This window comes from Suricata suricatta, chromosome X (assembly GCF_006229205.1).
Source record: "Suricata suricatta isolate VVHF042 chromosome X, meerkat_22Aug2017_6uvM2_HiC, whole genome shotgun sequence".
Taxonomy (NCBI): domain Eukaryota; kingdom Metazoa; phylum Chordata; class Mammalia; order Carnivora; family Herpestidae; genus Suricata; species Suricata suricatta.
Window position 1 is genome coordinate 8,954,291 of NC_043717.1, and position 8,251 is coordinate 8,962,541.

An 8,251-nucleotide genomic window follows, 5' to 3' on the forward strand; every position below is an offset into this window, starting at 1 on the left:
ATTAGCCCTGGCTTTTTCTTGGCATTTTCCAGAAAATTCCAGCTTCAAAGAATGGCATACTCGTGCTCTCTATATCAGGCTCCGGGTCTCCTCCAGTGTTCGTGCTGCTTTTGATACTCAAATTACTTGCTGTGCAGCACGAAGACCTTCACTTACTACTTCAAATTGGGTTCATAAGGGCTGGGTTTACCGAAGATGGGGAATTTGTCTGTGTTTCCCTCTTGCCGGGCCATGAGGCTAAAATTAATGGCTCCAGGTAAATTGCTGGTCTGTTCCTCCGTCTGCACTATCTGGAAATTCTGACCCCATAACGCAGGTGATGGAAGCCAGTGGTAGCAAATAAATCAGCATCGAGCGGGTCAAGTTCATTAGAATAGCTTGCTTTGTTGCTTTTGTCTTGAACCCTTGGAATCTTGGCTCTATTCCTCCTAGTTCAGAGATACCCCTACCCTGGGCCCCACCGGAACCCCTCTCGCTTTCTCAGAGCAAGCTGCTGCCCCCCCCTTCCCCACCCCCACCCATGCTGGGGGTGCGGGGCCCAATCTCCTTGCTGGTTTAGTGGAGTCGTTTCTGCTGGCCTGTTGTCCCTTCTCACAAGCTTCTGGGCCTTTCAGGGGAGACATTGCTTTCTCCTTCTGCCCTGAGGCCTAGAGGAAAGGTTGACCTTCCGGGGCACTGTGTGTCAGCGTCTACACTGCTTTCCAGCGTGGCAGCTGCAAGCCACGCTGTAACTATTGAGCACTTGAAATGTGGCCGGTCCAAACTAAGACGCACGGTAACTGTAGAAGTCCTACTACATGCCAAAGACATCCTACAAAATAAATAAATAAAAGAATATCAAACACCTCAATCCGTTTAATGGGTTATAGGTTGAAATGACAGAATTTGGTGCATACGGGCTTAAATGAAATGCATCATTAAAATTAACCTCCCCATTTTCTTTTTTACTTTTCTGTTGTTGTTAATGTGGCCCCTAGAAATTTAAAATCGTATACATGGCTTGTGTTTGTGGCTCCCTTTCTATTCCTATTGGGCAGCGACTGTGCCGTCACTCAGCATTTCTCTGCCTTTGCAGGTCACAACATTCGGTGTGAGGCCTCTTTACACGTGTAATGGCCCCAGACAGGCCTTAGTCGGCCTCTGGGCCAGGATTACCGCTCTTTGCCATCCAATTCCAAACCCTCGGCCAAGATGCTTTGAACCATAGCTAAATGAAGCCGGTAAGGATTCATTCAGCACTTACTGCTGTCAGGTACTTTGAGGCTCTGGATCTATCTATCTATCTATTTTTTTTAAGAGGAAAAATTAGATTGCAAAAGAACATATCGTCTATTGGGACAGAAGGGATGATGAACCAATAATAATGATAAAAAGCGAAAGCGTCTAGACTGGAGACAGGTATAAAGCGCTACTGGAAACAAGAGTACAATCGATTCTACCTGTCGTTATCAGAGGGTGCGCTGGGAGGAGGCCAGGCCTGAGCAGTCCATGGCAGGTGGAAGGGGGAGGCCTTTTAGGTCAGATGACAGAGCTGCAGGAGGCCAGGGCGGCAAGGCTGTGGAGGGGTGACGGGCGCAGACGTCGCTCTCTGGCCGGGGCACTGAGGGAGCGCGCTGCAGAAGACCAGATCCCGGTGGAAAAGGAGGATGCGCGGTTCATGCGGCTACAGGGGCCCTGGGAGAAAAGGCTGCAGTCCTAGGGTCCTGGGGCGGGACTCCATCAGTTAAGCGTCCGACTCTTGTTTTCGGCTCAGCGTGTGATCTTCCTGTTCTTGAGTTCAAGCCCCGCATCTGGCTCTGTGTTGACGGTTCTGCTTGGGATCATCTGTCTCCTTTCTCTGCCTCTCCCCTGCTGACACTTTTTTTCTCTCTCTCTCCAAATAAATAAACATTAAAAAAAAAAAAAAAAAGGCTGCAGTCCTGCCAGCTACAGAGGCAGGAGAGGACAGTCTTGGTGGTGAAGCTGGGGCAGGGCACGGGGGCTGTGCTAGGGGCAGGGTGGGGTGCCTAGTGGTCTCAGCCCCCCTAGCTAGATCAGTCCTGACCCTGGTCATGGGTCTCTAGGAGCACCCCCTGGGCCCTGGCAGGGGGAAAGGGGCCGGGGCACTTGCTAATGGGTCCCACCTCTGCAACTCTGCCCCCAGGCTGGCTTACCAGGGCCAAACGCTGGACTATATTCAACGTGAAAGCTCACTCTCCAGTGAACGCCTCACTTGTCAGAACCTTTTCTCCACCTCTCGGTGACAGGAAATCCAGGCTAACGAGCAGTTACAGAGCCTTTGTATTTTCTTAGCTCTTGACACCCAAAGACAAAATGTGGGAGGCCCCTCTCAGCTCGGAAACGCTGTAGACCTTGGCGAGGGCACCCAGGACCTGTCTTTTAGACAACAGGCCGCTCCATGTCCGTGTGCCCAGGATTCACACGCTCACCCCCTGTGGCCTTTCACTCCCACATGCGGAGAGGGTGCTCAGAGAGGCACAGTGCCTCCCTCCAAAAAAGAAAAATCAGCATTGTGGTGAAGTTGAGGTTACAAAGAAAATTAGGGCAGACTCCACCAAGTCAAGGCTAGAGCATTGCTTAGTGATTTTTCAGCTCATGAGATTACATGGGAAACTCAAAAAACAAAACAAAACAAAACAAAACTACCCACAGCCAAGAGCTGCACCCCCCCAACTGCTTAGAGTCTGACTTAATTGGCCTGACTGGGGGGTGTGTGGCTGGTTTGCGGTTTTTTTGAGCAGTTCCAGGTAATTCCAATATACAGCCAAGGTTGAAAACCACGGGGTTGGACTCTAAAAGTCCATCTTTTTTTGTTGTTGTTGCGCTTGGCACTGATTTCCTGCCTCAAGGGCGAGGAGGGCAACTGGAGGCGGTTGACTTCGGGTTTAGGAAACCAGCCCGGGCACCCCCAAAGGGGCTGAGAAAATCTGAGCTGTGCCCAGGGCCGAGGATCAGGGTTACGACTGGAAACCTCACTGGGGCGGGCTCCTGCATGAACTGGCTGCTTTAGCACACAGCAAAAGCCGCGGCGATGGTCCTGAAAGAGCCAGAAAGAAGCAGTTAGTTGCAGATCAATTTCTCTAAGGCCAGTGGTTCTCAGTGAGATCACCTGGAAGGGCTTGATCCAGCGCTGATTGTTGGGTCCCAGCCCCAGGGTTGCTGTGGAGGCCTGAAACTTGTCATTTCCAACAAGATCTCAGGTGCTGTTGATGCTGCTGGTCCCCGGAAGGCAGCAGAGAAGAGAATTGTTACAAAGGAAAAGGCAGCCGAAAGAGCAGGCGTTTCCACTGTGCACCCACCATGTGCTGGCACCAAGCCAGAGCGGAGGGACTGGAGACAGAGCCGGAGCTCCCCCCGCCACTCCCCATAAGTTGGCAGTCTAGAGATAGAGACCCATGGTCCATGGAGGGGACCTCCACTTTCTTCTCGGAGGTGCTCGGGGCTGGCGAAAGCATCACTCCTATGTTTGCAATATCACAAACGCAGCTCAACTACAAGTTGTACACGACTAACCCAGAATGGAAGAAACGACCGACATCTGCAGCAAAGACTGACTGACTTGGGGCAGATGCTTTACGCATTTGCTAGAATTTTTTTTTTATTCCACTAATTTGTTAAACTTGCATTAGTAACAGTATTCCCAATTATATCCATCTAAAAAAATCAACATTTATGCAATTCCACTATAGACTTTTTACTAAGATACATTAGTCCACCGACTTTTTTTCTACCATGTTTGTTAAGATACCTGGTTTTTTTGTTTGTTTGTTTGTTTGTTTTTTAGGGTAATGCATGTGCTTTTGAAAATGTACTTAAGTCGGGGCACCTGGGTAGCAGTTAGTTTGTAATGCCAGGAATTCGGGGTCCCCCAGAAATGAACCACCAGAGTCCAGAGTCAAAGCCAAAAAGGAAGGGTCGTTTATTGCAGGTTCAAACCCGGGCCTCTGCTCACTCCAAGCTGGTGGAACGGAGAGAGCCAGAGAGCCCCGAACAAAGGTGGGGTAGCATTTGCTAGAATTTTTTGAAGCTTGTTTTTAAAATTATTTTGATTGAGGTCTTCGTGGGTTTGGGACCACAGTTTGAAATTCATTTTGAGACAGGATCCCCAGTTCCACCACGTCCGGTTTTGCCAAATGAAGCCAGGCCATAGGGTAGGAATGAGGGGGGAATATGAACAGCCCCCAGACCTCCCATTGTATCATCGTCCCTCAAGCCAGGGGTCCCCTGACAGGTTTGACCCTTTGCAGGTCAGGGGACACCCCTAGAACTTCTGTCTCCTGACATGTTTGCTTTCTATGCTCATCCCCTGCACGGCCTCACCATAAACTCAAACCTGCTTCCTTACAGTAAAAACCCAGTAAATGCAGCCTCTTAAAAATTGCCCATTGTTGGCCAATGCCTGTCACTTTTTCCATATGTACAAGTTTTCGCCTGGCAGGTCTGAGATAATTCTAGAATGTCATGGGAAGCTCTGATTTGTGAAAATATTTTTCCTGGACTTTCTGAATTCTTTAACATAACGCTCATGAAAGTATATCCGTTTCTTTCCCGGGGACTTTGGAATAACATGAAAGAATTCAATGGAAAAGAATGTTCATCTTCCAGAAAATTCTAATAACCAAGATTTGTTGCTACTTAATGAGAAGACAATAGAAGTCAGACTAGCTGGAGAAGAGAAGGGTAATTCTTCATCTAGTTTATGTTCCTTTTTCTTCTAGCTTAGTCTTCATCGCTTTCAGGATTTGTCCATCCTATATAACTGGAAAGATGCCCAACTCTGTTCTTCCCCTCAAAATCTGTGTGGCCAATTTTTACTTCCTGTGAATCCTTTGCTGCCTAAGCCATCCCTTTTCCACCACACCCCAGGAACCCAGGGAGAGGTATAGGCCCTGAATTAAGAAATGCTCCCTCTTTAGTTGTCACCATAAAATAAACTTTCTAGAACTTCCAGTAATTCACCAGTAATTTATGGCGAATTCTTGGTATTTCCTTGACAGATCCACTATCACTCTTCCTCCCTTCAAGCTAATTGCATCCTTTGGAGAGGAATCAAACCCATTTTCCAAATATCTGGGGTTGTAAGTCTTCAAAATTCTATCTTCAATATTAGATGGTTAGAAATATTACCAATCCCATAAATTGTCCCTCGTTTTGCCAACCTTGTTTTGGATCTACCACAGGAGTCTCACATCTAGAATCTTTACACTGAACCACTGTGACCCTGATTCCCAGTTCCCTATTCTGGTCTCTGTATAAACTGCCCAACATACAGCTTCACATTGAACTTGAGAACTTTCTTCTCTTAGAACTGGCCAGCTTCTCTCCAGCAGTAATTAACCCGGGTCCAACTCGGGATGTCCTGAGCCATCATCAAACTCAAGTTGACCCTTTGTGTCTCCTCTCATCTTAATCCCAGCCAATACACAGGATCAGAGTGCAGGGAGACAGGCCTGGGCTCAAACCACCTGACCTATCCCCCCACCGCCCCCCTTCCCTGGCACTTGGCTTGGCTTGAAGGAGACGATCTTTGCGAGTGAGAAATCATCCAGGGCACATGAGGCGTTCACCGACGATAAGCGTGACATATGATTTCTTTCACTAGAACATTCACATGGATTTTCTAAAAGCCCTTGAATACTCCCAGAACCAAAAGCCTCATGTCCAGGGAGAAGACCTCTATCTACCCACAACCACAGTCCCCCCCCCCCCCACACACACACATACTCACACACACACTCATACTCACACACACACTCACACGAGTAAGTCACAGGACAATATCCCTCCACGGGAAAGGGATTACGTTAGTGAAATGCTAAACCCAGTATCGGTGTCCCTCTGCTCATTCTTCTTAGGATTAAACTGAAAGCTGTTGATCTGCAGCGAGTCGCACAAGGGTAGATCTTGGCTAGGCTTTTGAAAGAGATTCTTGGCACAAGGTCATTGTTAGATTCTTGGATACAGGATCCAAGACAAAAAGGAGATTGTCCTTAAGGAGTATACAAGAGTTATGGTCCTCGGATCTTTATCTGTCTTGATGTTTTGAAACCTTGCTTTAAGAGAAATGACATAGGCCCAGAGTAGAAGAAGCGGAAGGAAGGGGAAGCCGAGAGAACAGCCAGGAAGCTGGGGGCTAGCAGCTGCTAAGCAAGGGACTACAATTAGACAACAGTTACAAACACACGAGTGTAAAAATCACAGCACGTCCGGGCAGAGCAGGGCGGGGCTGAGTCTCACGCTCTTTGTGTGGGAAGGACTATTAAAAGTCGTTCATGGAAAATTCACGAAGACAAATCCAGTTAATGCACTCAGCATGGAGTTGGTCTCTAACACTGGCTTCCCCAAATTGTGTCGATTTCCCTGGCTCCGTCGATTTCCGCTGAACTCACAAAGCAAGTACCAACTTTGTTCTATTTTTTGCTTTTCCTTTTCTTTTAAAGTTTTTTAATGTTTTTCTTTTTACCATTTTTTAATTATTTTTGAGAGACAGAGAGAGGGAGATGCAGAATCCGAAGACAGGCTCCAGGCTCTGAGCTGTCAGCACAGAGCCCGACGTGGGGCTCTAACTCACAAACTGTGAGATCATGACCTGAGCTGAAGTTGGACACTTAACCAACTGAGCCACTCAGGTGCCCCTATTCCTGCTTTTCCATGTTAAAGTGGGGTGGGCTTCACGATGACAACAGAGCTGAATCAAAGACCACAAGCACAACTTTGCAGGCTAGAGCGACATATCCACCTAGATTCATCTTTATGCAAAAGTCCTCACTGATGCCTTCTTTCTTTGCTCTTTCTCCAAACCCGGTCACTGTAAACTCTACAACACGGCTGTCTATACTTCACTAGCTAGAATCTGAGTAAAGGCAGGGGCATCTGGGTGGCTCAGTGGGTTAGGCCCCCGACCTCAGCTCAGGTCACAATCCCACAGTTCGAGAGTTTGAGCTGTACGTTGGGCTCTGTGCTGACAGCATGGAAGAGGGTAGGGAACACCAGTGGTCAGGGCGATAGTGCAGTTTTATGCAGGTCGGTCCATGGAAGTGATGTTTGCAGAGATATTTGAACAAAGAACTGGAGGAAAAGCAGGGAGACGGTGGATGTACAGGGAGTGTACTCTTGGGAAATGCAATAGCCGGTGTGAAGGCCGGGCAGTAAGGGCCTGCCTGGTGCACCCCAGAGGGCATGGAGATCAGGGGGCTGCATGGAGTGAGGGAGGAGGCAAAGTATGGTTTGAAACCACAATTAAAATTTCACGGGGTGCCTGGGAGGCTCAGTCGGTTAAGCGATGACTCTTGATCTTGGCTCTGGTTATGATCTCACAGTTCGTGAGTTCGAGCCCCACGTTGACTCCTGCACTGACAGTACAGGGCCTGCTTGGGATCCTCTCTCTCTCTCCTGCCTCTCTCTGCCCCTCCCCAACTCGTGCTTTCTCTCTCAAAATAAATAAACTTTAAAGATTTCTCAAAAAAGTGTTCTTTCTCCCCGTGATTCTTAACAAAATTAATTTTCTGATTCTTCCTTCTCCATTCCTCCATCCAGACAACATCCATGACTTGAGACGTCAGTTGTATTCTCAGTAGAAATATTCAAAATTATAATAAGGGTGTGCTATTTGATCTCCTTTCAAGTATTACATCGATTAGTATCCTAATCATGATAATCCTCATGGAGACGCCTAATAACACGGGGCCTCCACGGTTTACACCATCTCCGGTGGCCCTATAATCATGCCTGGAAGAATGTTATTTCCCATTTTGCAGATAGAGACATTTTTCAGATGCATCATGTGACTTGCACAAAATCGCTCAGCTGGGAACTGCTGGTGGGTGTGAGCTGGACCCCAGGATTCGTTTTGCTAAATCACACTGCTCAGTGCCGGGAGCATCTAGTATGCCTGTTTGGAATATCTTTACCCTCCGTCATGTTTCTTTTAAGAAGAGTCTTTTTTTTTTATTTTTTTTTAATGTGTATTTAGCTTTTGAGAGAGAGATACACAGACTGTAAGCGGGGCAGGGTCAGAGAGAGAGGGAGACACAGAATCTGAAGCAGGCTCCGGGCTCTGAGCTGTCAGCACAGAGCCCGACACGGGGCTCGAACCCACAAGCCGTGAGATCATGACCTGAGCCGAAGTCGGTTGCTTAACCAACTAAGCCACCCGGGCGCCCTGAAAAGACTGGGTGACCAGGTAGGGAAAAAGCAAACTGAGCAGTGACCTGTATTTCAATGTTCAGTGAAAAGTGAGGAACAACCCAGA